The sequence below is a fragment of the Sorex araneus genome, chromosome 1, assembly GCF_027595985.1.
Source record: "Sorex araneus isolate mSorAra2 chromosome 1, mSorAra2.pri, whole genome shotgun sequence".
Classification (NCBI taxonomy): Eukaryota; Metazoa; Chordata; class Mammalia; order Eulipotyphla; family Soricidae; genus Sorex; species Sorex araneus.
This window is the reverse complement of record NC_073302.1, coordinates 401,027,858-401,046,532: the sequence shown is the minus strand read 5'-3', so window position 1 is coordinate 401,046,532 and position 18,675 is coordinate 401,027,858. Positions and strand designations below refer to the sequence as shown.

Genomic DNA, 18,675 nt, shown 5'->3' with positions numbered 1-18,675 from the left:
ACTATCATCTCATTCATCGATTTGCTCAAGTGGGCACCAGTAACATCTCCATTATGAGACTTGTTACTTTTTTTGGCATATCGAATACACCATGGGGAGCTTGCCAGGCTCTGTCTTGTGGGCGGTATACTTTCGGTAGCTTTCTAGGCTCTCCTAGAGGGACAGAGGAATCGAACCAGGGTTGGCCACTGCAAGGCAAATTCCCTACCTACTGTGCTATAGACATAATGGTTCTGAGGTTTCAGGAAACATGCTGCATTATAAAATTGGAGCAGGTGACTAAGTTGAATAATAATAGTAGCTGAAAGGTGAGGTGATGTTTCAGAGAATGAAAAGAAACAGAATCTGAAAGGTTTAGGACCTATCAGGGATTTGGGTCTCCTGTCTTATTGTTGATTGCTTTGATTAATGTACCAATTGTTTTGCAACCATGTAAGAAATCATTAGCATTTACATAGTAAATCACATGGACACCAAGTAAAAATGCTCTAAACTTTCAAACAAAAATCAATTCACCCAATGAATATATAGTGAGTATTTTTGGTATGTCACATCCCATTCCACGGAGTACAAATTAGCAGTGAACTTAATATATTTAAATCCCTGATAGAGCTTACATTTATAATGAGTCTAGAGGGAAATAATTACATACAGAAATAACTCAAAAGCTGGTTAGCTATTTAGTGCAACAAAGAAAAAAAATTAAACAGAATGGTGGTAGGAAGTGTAAATGTATATATTTGTATTTGAATGTACTTTTGCTGATATGGTTTTGTATATCAATTTTCAGTAATGTATATGACTTGTGCTATGGATCTGATTAGTTCCTTATTTTTTCCTAGTAAGAACCAGCTTTTTAATAGCCATTCATGTTGTTAGGAAAACATATGAGCCTAACATCATGAATTAGCTGTTGCATAATACTGTTTCCAACACATTTTGTTATCTATACTCTCAATGATAAAAAAAATTAATTACAACTATATAGTCTTTTTTTGTGAGGGTGCTCCCTAGCAGAGGTTCTGCCTATTTCTGCTAGAGGGAAACTAGGAATCAGCGGACTGTATGGTTTATGTATTATGTATTATATATTACTGGAGATCAAAATTGAAGCCTCATGCTTTCTAGGCATGTGTTCCAGGCTTTGATTTGTCTCCCCACCCCCTGAATTCCATCTACTGTTTTTCAAGAGCAAATCCAAGTTACAGATACATGAATATTTTTGTATTTCGTGTGTTGGGCGCCGGGGGGGTGGGGTAGAAAGTGAAATAGTGGACGAGAAGTGGGATTGATTTTGAATTTTGAAACCAAACCATAGCTTGGGATGGAATGTCAAAACTTCAGTAGAAAAAGCCTAGTATTATAACACTTCAGAAAGCAATAAAGTATCTCAGACTAGGTTGATGGTATTGGTAGAACTGAGTAGGAAGATGACGTAAATCAATGCTTCAAAAATTAGGTTGATTGACCTTCACAATAGACTAGCTATGGAGGTGAAGGAGAAGGATATAGTAACACTGACAGCATTTTAATTTTGGCAAGTGAATAATGGTAAAAAAGTTTTTCATTGAGTTAGTTAATATTGAAACTCTTTTTTCCGATATATGTTGTTTTATTTATATAATAAAAAGTTTGTATATGTAAAGTGAATTGAAATATAGTTCATACATAACATTTTTGTAAATTTAAGGTATATAATATTTGACTTCCTATATTTATATAATATGATTTATCTAAAATTTAATATAGTTATTATTATTTGTCTTATAGGAAATAATAAGCACGTAATCTTCTAGCAAGACTGTGGCCAGGTTCTTAGTCTATGTTTTCACTGAATTTTTTTTATTAGATATCAAGTATCAAATAGAGGGGGTAATGTTCAGTTCTCTTCTAGCTATTCTGGAAATACCATATCCCACATATTCTTTTTATAAAAAAATTTTTATTAGTGAATCACCGTGAGGTACAGTTACAGCTTTACAAACTTTCATGCTTGCATTTCAGTCATACAATGGTCGAGTGCCCATTCCTCCACCAGTGCCCATTTTCCACCACCAATGGTCCCAGCATCCCTCCAACCACCTCCAACTTGTTCTCCCCCCCAGCCCCCCACTCCCCGCCTCTGTGGCAGGGCATTCCCTTTTGCTCTCTCTCTCTCTCTCTCTCTCTCTCTCTCTCTCTCTCTCTCTCCTTTTGGGTGTTGTGGTGAAAATGTAAACTCTAAAAGAGAAAGATAAATGCATGAGACACTAATTTACATATAAAAATCACATGTGAAATGTTTTCAAGACATTCTATGTAGCAGATTGACAGAACTTACATGATTTCCTACTAAAATCATTGAGATTTTAAAAGTTTAATAGAAACAGTAAAATGATAATAAAATATTATAAAAACTATGATTAAAACTATATACAAGACACAGAGATAGAGGCATACTGAAGTCTACATGGAAACAAGTGTAATTTTACCAGGCAAATCATGAAAGAGAGACATTGAGAGTAGCTCAAAGGAGAGAGAATTAAAGGGACCAAATGATTGGCAGTTGTGGGGAACCAAGGATGACTTTTATATTTTTGATTTGGATAGCTATTAATTATTAATTATGCTATTAAGCTTTGAACTATAGAAGGTTTGGTGGATATGGTATGCTTTAGTTTAGGATAATTTTAGCCCATGTTTTCTGAAATAAAATGCAGATGAAGCCTTGTATCAGGAACTTATTGTCAAAGATAATAGAAGGGGAAAAAAAGGAAGACAAAAAGAAGAGAAAAGAGAGATACTCTATAGAGAACAGGTAGTCTAATATCTACACTATTTACTCTAAAGTGTTTTCCATTGTGTACAAGATTATAATATGCTTTCTACTTTGTTGCTGTTTGCTTTTCCATTTTTACAATATCATCATGGGAGTTGCAATATCATTAGTGATAGTGTCATACATACTCATTCCAACACTAAACCCTCCACCAAGGTGCTTCTTTCCCTCCACCAGTCTTCCAAGAACCACTCTAAGATGACATTTGGGCAAGTATTCTCTAAAACATCACACTTGTTTACTCCTGTCCAATTTTATGTCAAAATTCTATTTATCTTTGCATGTAATGGCCTACATTTGACAATGAATCCGGGCCATAGTATTTGGATTTTATGGCACCATAAAGTTTTAAAATATATTTAAAATGACTGCTCTATAAAATTTCCCCTTGTCTTGCAGTTTACACGTCCTTGCATTCTGCTTAACATACACTTCCCATAATTTCTTTCATATTTTCTACCAAGATCTCATCATTTCTAATTTTAACTATTACTCCCATTTCATATTTTATACACATTTATAAATGCAGCACTATTTTTCTATGACCTGGCAAGTCAGTGATATTAATATAATTATACTCAAATAACAATCTCACTGTCATTTCTTATCTGATCATACCTCCTAGAAATCTTATTTTAAGGTATCGCTCCCTGGAGGGATAGTACAGCAGGAATTATGCTTGTTTTGCATGTGACTGACCTGTGTTAATTCCCCAGCATCCTATATGATCTCCTGACCACTTCCAGGAGAAATTCCTGAGTGCAGTGCCTGAAGTAACGTCTTAGAAATTGCCAGATGTTGGCCCCAAACCAGAAACAAAATAAAATGCCTCTATAATGCTAGAGGTTGGCTAGACATAATTGTACATTCAGCATTTTATCTATTTTTTTAGGAGTTTACTATTATGCGATCATTGGAAAAGGATCCTACCTCTGACTGCAAAGATATGAAATGAAATATTGCCCAGAGTCCTAACAAATAGAATCATCTGATCTCATCCTAGTTTGTCATAAATTCTTGGTTTGGACTTTGAATATGGAATGATTAAAATAAGCAGAGAAAACTGAAGATGTTCTCTGGTGTCTAATGGCCTGGTCCAGTAGTAAGGTCCAGTTTCTAGGACTGCTATTAGTCATCAGTGGTTAGAGATACTTGGTAAAAATTTCTTTTATTGAACATCCTTATTTGAATACTGTATGATAAATTGAAGTCAAGCATACCCTGGATGATTAATGACATTCAGCACTTTCTCAGATTACTTTTGCTCTTTGTGTTGTTAGTGAGCTGTGGGGCAGGAGTTTCTTATATATTTTGGAGGTTAACCCCATATTAAATACATGGTTTGCAAATATTTCTCCCTTTCTGTAGATGACTTTTCACCATGTTGATGGTATTCTTTCTTGTGCAGAAGCTTTTGGGTTTCATATAATCCCACTTGTTTTTGTTCTGCTCAGGCTCTCAACAGATTGTGTTCTGCCCACTCACATCAGGAGGACTATCTGCTTTACTTAATTCACCCATTCCAATCATTTCCAGAAGCACACCCACAGAACACCCCCAAAACATGTTTAACCAGATATCTAGACATTCCATGTCCCTCTTAAGCTGACACCAAAACTTAACCATCACATTGAGCAATATTTTTGATGTTTTAATGTTGTTATTTCAGTCCAAATATTTATCTATGAAGTATCTCCTTTAAACCAATCGAATAAAGAGAACTTGTTATCCTTTGGTAAACTCAGCAGCCACTTATCAACGCATTCAGCTTGTTACACATCAGCACTTTCTCTCAGACTGCTTTTTATTTTTTACCTGTTATCCTAGTTCCTGAAGGTCATTAAGAACATATATCATTTCTCTATTATGTTCGTCAATCATTTATTTATTATAGATAACCATGGGATACAGTTAAAACGTTTTCATGTTTGAGTTTCAGTCATAAAATTATTGAACACCCATCCTCCCACCAGTGTACATTTCAGATCACCAATGTCACCAGTATCCCTCCTGCCACCCCCACCATACCCCACTCACTGTCTTTATTTCAAGCACTTTGGTCCATTGTCTACTTTGAGCACACACCTCCCATCCTGAGTGATCCCTCCAACCATCATTGGCTTAGTGACCTCTTCCCTATTCCAGCTGCCTTCTCCCCCAGCACATGAGGCAGGCTACCAACCATGGAGCAATCCTCCTAGCCCTGGTCTCTACTGTTCTTGGGTATTAGTCTCATACTATGTTATTTTATAGTCCACAAATGAGTGCAGTCATTCTATGTCTGTCCCTCTCTTTCTGGCTCATTTCACTTAGCATTATACTCTCCAGGCCCATCCACGTATAGGCAAATTTCATGACTTCATCTCTCCTAACAGCTGCATTGTATTTCATTGTGTAGATGTACTATAATTTCATTAACCAGCCGTCTGTTCTCAGGCACTTGGGTTGTTTTTAGATTCTGGTTGTGAACAGTGCTGCAAGTTCATCAGTTATTAAAATACAGTGATCTGCTGTCCTCAAACTCTCTCCAAACTCATAACTGAGTTCATAGCAAATCTAAGACTAGCATTTGAACTTGTAATTTACAAGCCTTACCTGTATTCATGGAAAGATAATTTGGCTTTCTCCTAACCATAACAATTCCCCATGTGCCTTGGACCTCTAAAACACTCTCACCCTTCGTTGACTATCCTATGAATCTTAGGTTATTTACAGACTCTCCTTCCCATTTCCCCCCCTGCAGATGAGGATAGATATTGTGGTACGATGATTCGTGATTCATGATAACTTGACATTAGAGAAATCAGATCTTCTGGAGCATAGGAAGGCAGCCTGGGACACAAATGATCTCATTAGATAATCACCTAGCTAACAATAGTGCAATATTATAGTTGTATTTAATTTCTACAAGTGCAGTATCAACAGTGTTTGTACTTAAAAGTGTACTACTAGCACACAATGATGTTCACACTTGAGCCGATCTGGTCAAACCCAGTGCTCTCTCCCTCAACAGATTTCCTTCCTAACCTAAGTGCTAGTTTTTCAAAAATTTATATTTTCTTTTTCATATTTAAATCACTTTGTTAATTTTGACAAGACCTTGGTAAATACTTCTTAAATTTTGCAATAGCTGTAAGCTACACTCGTGGGATTGTTTCTTTACTCTCATATGATCTTTACCTCTACCATTTTTAAAAAGTATATTTCACTAGAATGCATATTTTATTTAACAAAGGAGTTATACAAGTTTCAAATAAAACAAAAAAGCAAATACTCTTTTAATAATTGGGAAACTACACTAGAAGTATATAAACAATTCAATTGAAATATATAAGTCTAAACTTATTTATTTCACCTTATTTTGGTTTTGGATCACAACCCATAACCTTGGGGCTTGATCCTGGTTCTGTACACAGGGATTACTCCTTGTAATGCTTGAGAGACCATATACAAGGCAAAAACTTTTCTCTCTAAGTTCTCCAACCCCTGACTCCAATTTTATAATTAGCAGTTAAGGGAGAATACTTACAAGAAAGTGTGAGCTCAAAATATGTCTAATATAATTAAATAAATGAAAATACAAAAGACAACTAGGAACAGAAAACAATAAGCAATAAGAATAAAGAGGATGTGATTATTTGAGATAAGAATGGGTAGTAAGAGGGAGTAATTTAGAAATGAAGTGAAATTTTAAGTGAAAGAATAGAGTAAGAATGAAAGAACAAATAAAAATACATAAAGTACATGTTTCTTCTTTTGCTAGCTCAAAATCATAATATACATAAGAGATAAGTATGTTTTTTTCTCTCAATTGTCTCATAATTTCTCCTAATATAGCCTACTTAGAGAATAGGAAGATATTTTGAAGACTAAGGATAAAAAAGGAAAATGTTATTTCCCAAACTTTAAGGAATTGATATATTATCAAGGGAAAGAGAAAATGAGGTAAAATATCAGTTAAAATTATTAGTTATATTAAAGCAAAATTTAATTTGTAGAATACATTTGTCAAGAGCGCCAATTCGAATGCATCATTGACTTTATTGAATAGTCTAGAAAACATTGAAATTGGGTAAGTTATATCAACTTCTGGGCACATAATGTGCCAAACCTTATAACTTTAAGCTGAAAAAAATGCCCACGAGCACATCCATTTGTTAGACAGTCTCTCTACATGAATAGGACCGAGAAAGTTGTTTTAGTTAAATTTCTATTGTATTCCGCATCAAGGTAGTGCTTTGTGGGTACATTTGTAAACATTATCTTTGTTTAACTTGTTGTTGCTCCTTGCTGCTGCCAAGTTAAAAAAAAAGTATTAAAATGGAAGAATTAGAACAAAGAAATAACACCAATTAAATTAAAATATAGCAATCAAAATAGGGAAAGCTTTTTTTTAATTTGATTTTTGGTTTTGAGGTCACACCCAGTGGTGCTCGGGGCTTACTCTGGTTCTGCACTCATGATCCCTACTGATGGACATGGGAGACAATATGGATTTCTGAGGATTGAACCTGGTTCATACGACCACATGCAAATTAATTGTACCTGTTCAATAATCATCCCAGTCCCAAGAGGGCTAGATTTTTAAGACGTAAAGTACGTATGGTATAGAATCAACATAGGATTTTGGAGGAAAGCAATAGTGAAACAAAAGGGAGATAAAGAAGGAAATAAAGGCATTGAAAATTTGATAGAAACAAAAAACTTGAAAAGTAAATAAGAAAGAAAATATAAATCACAAGAGAATAAATATGTAAGAAAAATGCTTTAAGAAAGTATAGAAAGTACTAAAATAAAGATGAACAGGATTGTGATAGTACAATGAGACTCCAAGGTCTCTCTCTATAAAATATTTCCAACTTTCAAAAAAATAGGAGATATATCTGCAGGTGCTCAAGGGCACACATTTATATCCAGTGGCGATGCGGGAGCTGTGTGGTATTGGGAATTAAATTCAGGGCCTCATACATACAAGGCAAATTATCTCCCACTCTGAGCCATAGCTCCAGCCCCAAATATTTGAACTCTATATAAACATACCAAGATGTTTATATCATCTTCTTCAAAATGAGTATGTGCAGCATTTCTGACAGTGAAATTTTCATAAAAATAAACCAAGTATAATATTGTCGTATTTTTTTCTTGATTGTAAATATAACCCTTAAATTCTATGGCCTACAGGCCAAGAGATGTGGCACAGTAATGGTGTACATACATCCCATGTGTGAGAACTTGGGATTAATCCCTGGTAATGTCCCAAAAATAAAGTGGCCTAAAGCTATTAATTGATAGAGTGGTTAATTGAGAAGAACAGGAAGGATCTCAAAAAGAGTGAAGGAAAATATATAATTAGACTAATGTGTAAAAAGAAGATTAAGCTTATATTCTTTTTGTTAATAAAATATTTTCATTAATATAATATATTTAGAAATATATTATATACCAACATTTCAGATTTGATTTTTTAAATTGAACCAGGGCCTCACACATGCAAGACAAGTATTCTACCCTTGAGCTATATTCCTATTTTATAGATCAACTTAAATCTATAACATACCACATACAGGATTTCTTACAAACAGCAAATGACAAGCATTACTTGGACATGAATATTAAAGGATGTATATACCCCAACTTTATTATAATAGAACTGTCTATTCATTTTTCTTAAGCATATTTATATATGCTCAGATTGTTCTGGGCATATAAGGACAGTTGTCTGCATTTATAGAATGCATTTGTAAATTAAGAATTGAGGCCATTTAATTCAAGTGTTAACTTGAACATAAATTTGAATATATATTATAACTTTCTTCTAGAGAGAAGATAGTTAAACTTTTTATGCTCTAAGATGCATTAAATTTGATTGGCATTTTTAGAAATGTGTTAGTTTAGTTAAAGAATATTCTAGTCTTTCCTCTTTAGAAGTTCAGACTGTTAAATAGCAATCACCTTTGAAGGACATTTTCCCGAAATGCTACCTTGCTGAATATAACTTAACCTTTTCTGGATAGCTCAGGGTCAACATTAGGAATAATCAAGAGTTGTGCTAGGTTATAATCTAACTTGTGGGAGAGGGAAGAGCCCTCCCATTATTAAAAAAAATAAAACTGACCATGCAGGAACCAGGTTTGTAATTTCTTCAGTACACCCATTCCTCTTTTCCCTTGTCCTTAATCACTGACAGATTATCAGAACGCTTGCCTCCAGGAGCCCCACCCCCCACCACTTAGCTGAAGCATTACATATACCTTCACATCTTTTAATTTGCTTCATTTGATCATAAGTGAGATGAGAGAGAAGGGAGGGGGACAGTAGTTAAACTTAACAAATACTATTTGAAAATTAGTACTCCTGGACATTCTTGAAGGTAGAAGTGATAGCAACTGCCTTATGGCAACGGGTTACACTTTTTCCAAGTATAATAATATTTGCTTTATCTCCAGGGAAACCAGATAGCTGTATCTGAAAATTTTTCTCTGGAAGTTTTATGGAGATGATTTGCTCTTATCCTTGGAGGATGGAAAAAGAAATTGAAAGTATCTAATCCTCCTGGAAATAATTATGACATATCTGGCCTGGAGAAACCTTTCTGATCCCATGGGCTAGTCCAAAGGGAACAAATAGATCTCTTGAGGAAAGAATATCTCCAATATATCATGTCATGTCACTAAAGGGCAGCTCTCTCTAGCTGATAGCATGCCCCACACTGTAATATCTTTAGATTTGGCACAGAGGTGGAAAGAAAAACAAAACACTGTTAAAAAAAAAACTTTAAACCAAGGCATGTCCTTTTATTCACCCATCATAATAAAGTTTATCTCAGTTTGAGCAATGTAGTTTTAAACTTTAGTTTAGTGACTTGGTGGTGGTGGCATACCTGGCTGTCCTCAGGCATTCTTTCTGGCTGTGTTCTCAGGGATTATTCCTGGTCTGGCAGGTTACCTGCATGACAAGCTCCTTAACCCCTGTACAATCTCATTAGCTTCAGTTTAGCTACTTTTTATATTGTGTCAAAATTCCAGAATACCATCAGAATTCAGTTTTTGGTTGTTTTTTTTTCTTTTTGGGTCACACCCAGCAATGCACAGGGGTTGCTCCTGGCTCTGCAATCAGGAATTACTCCTGGCAGTGCTCAGGGAACCATATGGGATGCTGGGAATTGAACCTGGGTCAGCTGCATGCAAGGCAAACGCCCTACCCGCTGTGTTATCGCTCTAGCCTTTGTTCGGTTTTAAACTATGAACATTTTATATTCATCATTATGAACACAGGTCTCAAATAAATTCAGAGCTGAATCCAAATGTTTAAAACCAGTAAATTTTTTTGGGCAGGGCCATGGGAAGAAAAAAAAAGATTTATCTTGTCCTTCCCTTCTCACCCTCTCCCCTCCCCATCCAACCCTGCCACACCCAGTCCACTACAGGGAAGATGACACAGAGGCTGTGTCCTTTATCTGAAATCTTGATTTACTTTCACAGATGCTCAGAAAACCAGTCCACAAAGAAATTAATTGAATATACTTGGTGGCCATTGATCAACATCCTGCCTCTTTTAATAAAAGAACTTCCCTGCTCTTTTTCTGCTTCTGATTGGGCTAGCAGCAAAAAATTCTGCTTTTTTTTTAATGTGGACACACATCCACATTATTAACATGTAAGCCTATTGCTATAAAGAAACATTCATCTTTGCAATTTTACCCATTAACTGCTAAGTGAAAAGCATAAAACTTTCTCATGCTGTCAGAACATTTAAGCTACCCTAATGTAAAGATTTAAGAAAGAGAAAGAAATAGGGAATACAAATCTTTTAGTAGTGTGGAGTTATTTAGGAAAATTTTATTTTCCTTCTTTTTCCATTAATTTTTTTTTCAGAAAAAATGATCATGCTCCACATAGTTTATTGAGAGCCCATCATAAATTTTAGTAAAACTATTAATAAATTCCAATTACCACTGTTCACATTGATTACAATGACTACCATGTTTTAGTGAGAGAGACACATATTTCCCAATATATCCCAGTACTCTTGTATCTTTCCCAGTATCTTTCTAGAGGATCTCTCTGGCTTGGACTCTACACTTCTGTTTTCCAACTCTCCACTAATTTTCTGTACTGGCTGCTGAAAAATCAATATTTTTTGGTATTACTTAAGAAACTGGAGTGATAGCACAGTGGGTAGGGCGTTTGCCTTGCATGCGGCTGACCCGGGTTCTATTCCTGCGTCCCTCACAGTGAGGCTGGCAAGCTACCAAGAGTACCTTGCCCACATGGCAGAGCCTGGCAAGCTCCCCATGGCGTATTTGATATGCTAAAAACAGTAACAACAAGTCTCACAATGGAGACGTTAATGGTTCCCACTTAAGCAAACTGATGAACAATGGGATGGTGCTATTTAAGAAAAAAGCAGAGGGCTGGAGTGATAGTACAGTGGCTAGGGCATTTCCTTGCACGCGGCCGACTCAAGTTTGATTCCCAGCATTCCATATGGTCTCCTGAGCACTGCCAGGAGTAATTTCTGAGTGCATGAGCCAGGAGTAAGCCCTGTGCATTGCCAGGTGTGACCCAAAAAGAAAAAAAATAAAAGAAATAGAAAAAGAAAAAAGCAGAGCACAAAGAAAGACAAGTTATCAGAAAGTGTATTTGCCATGAATCTGATAAATATTAAATGGCAAAATCAATACAAATTGGGTGGGTAAGATGGTTAGTGGGAAAATATAGTTTTGCAAGTTGCTAGGTATTTTCTTTGACTTGACATGCCATAAAATAGTTTTAGAAAGATGAATAAGAATATTTATAGCAAAATAAAAGCTATATGCTGTAGAAAGTGATAGAGTTGATATGATATAAATAGGATGGTATGGGGAATCAGAAAAAAAGGATCAAAAAAGATTATTCATGAGAATTAAGATGAAAATAACAGTACTGCAATTATGATGCAAGATCAACCTAGGACAGAACTGCAAACCCAAAGTGGTGCTACAATTCCAAACTGCTTGCCAAAAACAGTCATAATTGGGTCAAAGATATATTTAGAGTCTTAGACAAGGCTTTAACTCTACCCAAAGATGACAAAATTATTTCTTCGGAGTATGAGCAAAGAATCTAGAATTTATTCAAGTAACATTCACTGAGTACTTCCTAGATGCTAGAATACTATTCTAAGTTTGAGTTAACATCATCTAAACAAATTACCTAATTTCTAATAGTTATTTTATAGGTGATGGATGCTGACAATAATTAGTTATAGAATACATTTTAATTAAATAGTCAGAGAATACAGTTATAAGATCAGTATAGAAAAATAAAAACAAGTCAGATGCAAGGGGAAGGAGAGAAGAATAGCAGAAGAGTGTGAAATGACAAATTCAAGATCCTTGGTGGGTAGAAAATAGGCTAAATCTCTCTTTGGAACAGAAACAAAACTAGCATTACTGATAGAAAGAGGCTACGAACAGTTTAAGTCAAACTTGCTACATAAGTTTGCCTTTTACTGATCCCTAAAAATTTGTATTTGTAGAGACTTTATGAAATAACATTCATGAAAATAATCCCAAGGAGACAAGTACATTGAACAATTGTCCTCATTGTATCTGACTTTCAGATACACATATAAGCCCATATCAGAGCTAAGAGAACTGATAATTATTTAAGAAATGTGTCAAGGATATTAAATTTTATTTATTAAGCTGGAAAGCGGCAGAGTCTGGCAAGCTCCCATGGCATGTTTGATATGCCAAATATAGTAACAGTAACAAGTCTCATTCCTGTGACCCTGAAAGAGCCTCCAATAGAGCACCATTTGGAAGGATGAGTAAGGAGAGGGTACTAAACTCTCAGGGCTGGGACGAATGGAGATGTTACGGGGGCCCGCTCGAGCAAATCGATGAACAAACGGGATGATAGTGATACAGTGATACAGTGACACTGGATAGAAAAGGGTATGTACTGAATAATCTTAGTCATCTGTGGTGTACAGGGAAACAAAAATCAGGGGACAGATAAAATCAACTTGATAAAATCTAAGTATGGAATACAAACTGAGAACACTAGATTTGCAGGCAGAGTACGGTCGTTTAGGAATGGAGTGTGCTGCTGGTGACACAGGGACATGGATGGGGCCTACCAAGTAGTTTCAGGGTTGAGACCACTAGGGTTACCTGATGACATAAAATATTTAACGTTTAATTGGGTTTTATGAACAATTTGCTAAAATAACCTGAATTTTCAGACTTTTAATGAGGAGGATATTTTATCTGGTGAGAATTTTTTATACCATTAATCTGAAACACAGGGTGGCAGGTTTTGGGGAAACATTTTTCTATAAATTTTAGTCTAATCTAATGTCTGTGTATTTTGCTGCATGATCAATGGTGTCCTCAAAGTTTAAGATTCTCTTTTGTGCTTATTTTGAATGAAAATTGCAGCTTGTAAAAACAATTCATAAAATCTACTACATCAATGGTAACCTTGTTAGAGGCTGAGAACAACATCATCCTGAAATGAAACAATTTCTTACCAGCAAAAATTAGGGTATTGCTTTTTCTATTTTTGATGACTTGTATTTCTCCTGAGAGATATGACATGACAGATATGTGGTCAAGCAGATTACAGACTGCAGAAAAGAAACTACAAGGATAAAGTGTCTCAGAAAGTTTTCTTTCAATACGCACTTCTGATTAAAAATGACTTATAGAATGAGATGCTAGTTTGTATTTTTCAATGCATCAAACAAATTTGATAAAAAAAGAAGTTTTGACAGAAAGAAACATTAGAATACCACTAATAATGACTGAAGTATAAAAAACTTTTCCTTTAGAAAGTACTATATCTCTAACATAAGGTCATACATGACCATCATTATTGGTCATGCTATTTCAGAGAAACACAGAATCATGTAAAAAATCATAGCAACTGATTTAAAATGGTTACCATGAAGTAAAAAATAATACAATGGTTGAAAGTCATGATATTGAGTCCCAGTGAACATATCTGAACGTAGAATTATTGCTGCAGTAACACATAAATATTATTTAATGTTTATAATTAAATTCTCAAAAGAGTTGAAAAAATGAATCCACTAAGCAAATATAAGTATATTCTGCTTATTGAAGTAGTGGAGACAAATATAAGTTAAGCATTTAAAATTACATATTTTTCTTCCCATTATCTGAGGAACAAGATACATTTGTCAGGTGAAATAATAATTCGTTTCAGATAAAAATTGGGAGTTATATGGGTAAGGGCTAGAAAATCATTGTAATTAAAGATATGAGCTTGAGGGAAGTAAATTAAACTGTGAATATGACAGTTGTACAACCCTAGGCTTTTTTTATATTAATATGGAAAGTTGTGAGACAGTTGAAGAAGTGAGTCATATGCCCATGAATATTGATTTTATCTTAATGATATACTCCAACGAGGCTGCTTCTGTTCCTTTTAGCTGTAACTAAACAAAAATATATAGAACCAACTTATTAAATAAATTATTTAATATTTTCAGAGTGATAGCAAATAAGTCATTTCATATTCATTAACTTTAGTTTCTTAGTCATAATTTATATGATAATATTAAATTAGTTAATTAATTGCTTGTTTCATTTCTTCTAGTCTCTTTGGGAGGAAAGTACTTAAAGGTATGAATTTGCATTGCCAATTTTGGAAAGAGCTGGCTTTACAAAAGTCTTAAACCAAAAGGGAATTTTTGTCACACATTAATGCACTACAACACTTCAAGTCTTGGTGCCCTACACAAGCTGCATGCAAAAATCTTACACTCTCTATCAATAGCTCTGAACACAAATTAAATCACTTATCCAAAAAAGGAATTATAAGATCTCAAAGGAAGGTGTAAAAAACTTCACTAAATGTGTTTTCTTCTACAGGTCAAATAAACATTTCGTGAGTTTTATGTGTAAATGTTCAGTCTCAAGATCAATGCCAAATCTTTTCGCATTGATCAATGCCAAACAATAGGAATACTGGGGGGGGGGGAAGAAGCAGTATCAAAGAGAAATAGAGTTATAATCTGGACTTGTAATAACAGCTGCCCCCTTTTAAATGCAAGCTCCATGAATTCACTGCTATTACAAAGGTTAAGATTAATACAGTAATTTTTTTCTTGTAATAGGATGTATACTCTGATATAAAGAAATTTTATAACATTTTGTCTCTGGAATAGATAGATTATAAAATTCTGGCATTTTAGCATCTGTTTGCCCTTCAGGAAACATTATTTACATTTCAAGGGATAGTAGTTCAAACAGAACTGTTTTCTGAAGATGATTTATATAGCAAAGAATGATTTTTTTCCTCTTTGGAATAAGTACCCCTTTAGCTACTAAACTATCCACAATGGGAATACAGATTCAGAATTCCAATAATAAATACATCAGGGTCAAGCCCAAAGTATCCAATGTTGGTTTTCATTACAAAAATTAAATGCATTTGTTAAACTTATTATTGTTGTTTATCATCATAGGACTGAATATTTTACTAGAAAACTATCTGCTTCATGCTTAAATTTTCTAAATTTTTATTTGCTACACCAGAGTTTATATTACTTATCTATGCATCGATGTGGGGGAACTTGAATTGCACAGTCATAGTAATACAATTTTAAAAAATTGATATGCTCTTTATAGTAGCATACAGTATTTATAATAACATATAGTAAATTATTCATATAATTATAGTAAACCCAAGGTCACGTAACTGTGGACCCAGAATTGGGGGAAACCACAGTTTTATAGGAAAGGTGAGTGTCATACCTACAATATTTTCTCTGATATAAAAATAAACCCAAATAACAAAACAACCCCCTCAAAAAAAACTATTGGTCTTGATTTTGTCTTCTTAGAAATTCAGACAATATTATAATGGGATTACAACCATTTAAAACATGTTTAGAGTTAGGATAAATAGTTCTTTGATAGAAAAATAACTGTTTCACTCTAAAAGTACAAAAGAATATATATGTGCTACAACATAAGTGCTGCTCTGGAACATAGTTATGCTTGATCTCAGTAGAAAAATTGAGTGGAAAATAATCCAGTCATATCTGGGGGAGGCGATATTAGTAAATGATGGCACTCAGAACATAAAAGGAGGCTGTAATGTGAGTGGCCAGTCAGTGATAAACAGAACTTCACAAACCAGAGAAAGTCTGAACACATGATTAAGAAACCAGTATACTTCAGCACTTCGGACAGTTCCGAAAAGATGGTGTGTTTCCTTTCAGAATAATCTTAAAATTGCCAGACCTACTATAATCCCACCTCCTGGTGGCTAACTTGTATCAGAATGTGACCTTAATCCCAAAGGAAGTATCTGCGTGCATCCAAAGAGCTTTGAGGTTTTGTTTTTACATAAGGCATATATCTTCGATCTTGGTGTGATGCTTGAGGAACTGTCTACCTTGTCTCTCTGGACCTGACTCTATTAACTAAGTTTCAAATGTGATTAAATATGAAAAAAGTGAGAAAAAATGAACTATTATATTGCAAAGAACCTTTTAACCAATATCTGGTGGCCATTACCACAGTTAAGTGCTTAGGTTGTTGAAATTCAAGGCTATTTAGCAGCTATTGTAGAAGAAACTGAAAAGAGACATGAGGTGGTTGTGTGGTGGTGGTGGTGGTGATGGTGGAATAAATCCTTTAACAAACTGAAAAGAGGTATGGTGGGGGTAAGGGGTTTTTGGAATAAATCCTTTAAAATTCTGCTACAATTCTGCCTAGATGGAACTCAAGCACATTAACACTTTCCCTACAGACTTCAACAAGTAACAGAATTGGCCACTTGGAGCAATTACTTTGAGCTAATTTCTAAGAACCAGCACTGAAATACTGGACCATCCATCTTGTTTCTAATCAAATGACAAATCTCCACAGCATAAAAATGAGAATATCTGATAATAGAACATATATTATGCATATGAGAAATGCTGAAAAGAATACATTCTTCCTTATAACTACTTTTCATGTGGATGTTTACTCACCAAAAATGAGTTGTGAGAGAGCAAGCACAGGGAAGCACTGTAAATCCTGTTTTCTGAATGATGAGAAATTAACCAGATGTCTTTACAGATGACTTCCTTGAACTTTGTTAGTAAGCATGAATGTGTGCTCAGTCCTGACAAGAAATGTGCAAAGTTGGAAAGCATTTAGGAAAGTCAAGGACTATGTCCTTACCTCTAGTTAACCTCAACAGCCTCGATGGGCTGTGGGTTGTGGGTTGGATCAGTCTTAAGGACTTTGCCAGGTTTATAGGTTTGAAAAATTAAAACTGAGCAACAAAAGCACTTCATATATTCTCCGGTAGATTCCAGAATAACAGATAATTTTTCTAGTCTGTCAAGTGCTCTAAAAACTACTAAGAAGGAACAAAAATCTTCTGGTAGAAAGGATGATAGGTAATAATGACCTAAATATTGCCAAGGAGAGGTAGAGCAACTGGACTTTAACTAAAGAAACATTATGAACCACTGGTGTCATGAAAGTTTGATAAATAAAATCTCTTACATCATCCTTTGACTACCTGAATAGCACTTTACTATTCCTTGTTTATTCTAACTATATCAACATCAGAAAAGTACACAATAGCACAGCGGGTAGGGCATTTGCCTTGCACGTGACCGATCCAGGTTCAACTCCTCTGTCCCTCCCTGAGAGCCCAGCAAGCCAACAATAGTATCTCATCCACATGGCAGAGCCTGGCAAGCTACCCGTGGCATATTCAATATGCCAAAAACAGTAACAAGAAGTCTCACAATGGAGACGTTACTGCTGTCTGCTCGAGCAAATCAATAAACAACAGGATGACAGTGTTATTTGCTATTTATTCTAAATTTTTGATATATTTTCTATGATTTATACAGACATCTATTTTATATGTAATTTAAAGCAGTTCATTTCTATAAATATAGCTTACTTATTTAAACATTTTCATAAATCTTTATCATCATTCATTTTTTACATTATGAGGGAAAACAATAATTAGATAGAAAACCATTTCCTTTTCCTAGACAATTTTGCCCATTTCCACAAATATGCAATTAGTGTAAATGTCTGGACATAACAGACACATTAGCCCACCTGAGTTTCTCTAAAAGTGTAAGGTAAGGAAGAAATTTTAATGCTTCTAATAACTTTAAATAATTGCATTTTTCAGTTATTCTATTGCTCAACTGCATGGAAATAAGGAGGGAATAAAGGCCTTTGATAACAAGGCAAATCCGCCTTCTTTGCAGATAGGTTAATGGGTTAACAAAGTATATGAGCTTTGTTTTATTAATCTAATCCGCTACTGAACTTATGGTTCAGTAAAATGCTTAATATTTGGACTGAAACATAATGAAGATACATAGGTTTTCATATGTAGCAACTGAAGCAGGGATAAAAGTCTTTTATAAGTTATAATGCTGTACAATTTTTGTTACACAAACATAGAAGTCACATTCATTTACATAGTACTTAAATATATAAATATGACCAAATCAGTACATGATTACTTATTTGTATTCATCATACTATCACTCCAATTTAACTAAGATTCCTTAGTTATGAACGGATTACTTAAAATTTAGAGTGGGTATTTGGGTATGAATCTTGTGACACTATTTTCCTCTGACACACACTTTACACATCCAAGGTCTTACTTTTATCTGCTATTCAGCTACTTGCTTAGGTACACAGAATGACATGTCATTGTGGAAGAGCCTTCGAATTGCTCCTCAGATCACATTTTCCTGCCCCATCATTTTGCACGAGAAGCAAGTAAAGGTCAATGGTGTGGAGTAAACCACATATAGAAAACCTGACAAAGAATGACAGGGCTGGAACATTTGTTCTTTGTACC

The 18,675-nt window shown here is 34.7% G+C and overlaps 1 protein-coding gene across 11 annotated transcripts in view; it reads right to left on the bottom strand.

The window, feature by feature from the left end:
• MAGI2 (membrane associated guanylate kinase, WW and PDZ domain containing 2) overlaps window positions 1–18,675 on the bottom strand; it is a 1,445,467-nt gene that overhangs the window by 605,465 nt on the left and 821,327 nt on the right. The window lies entirely within an intron of this gene.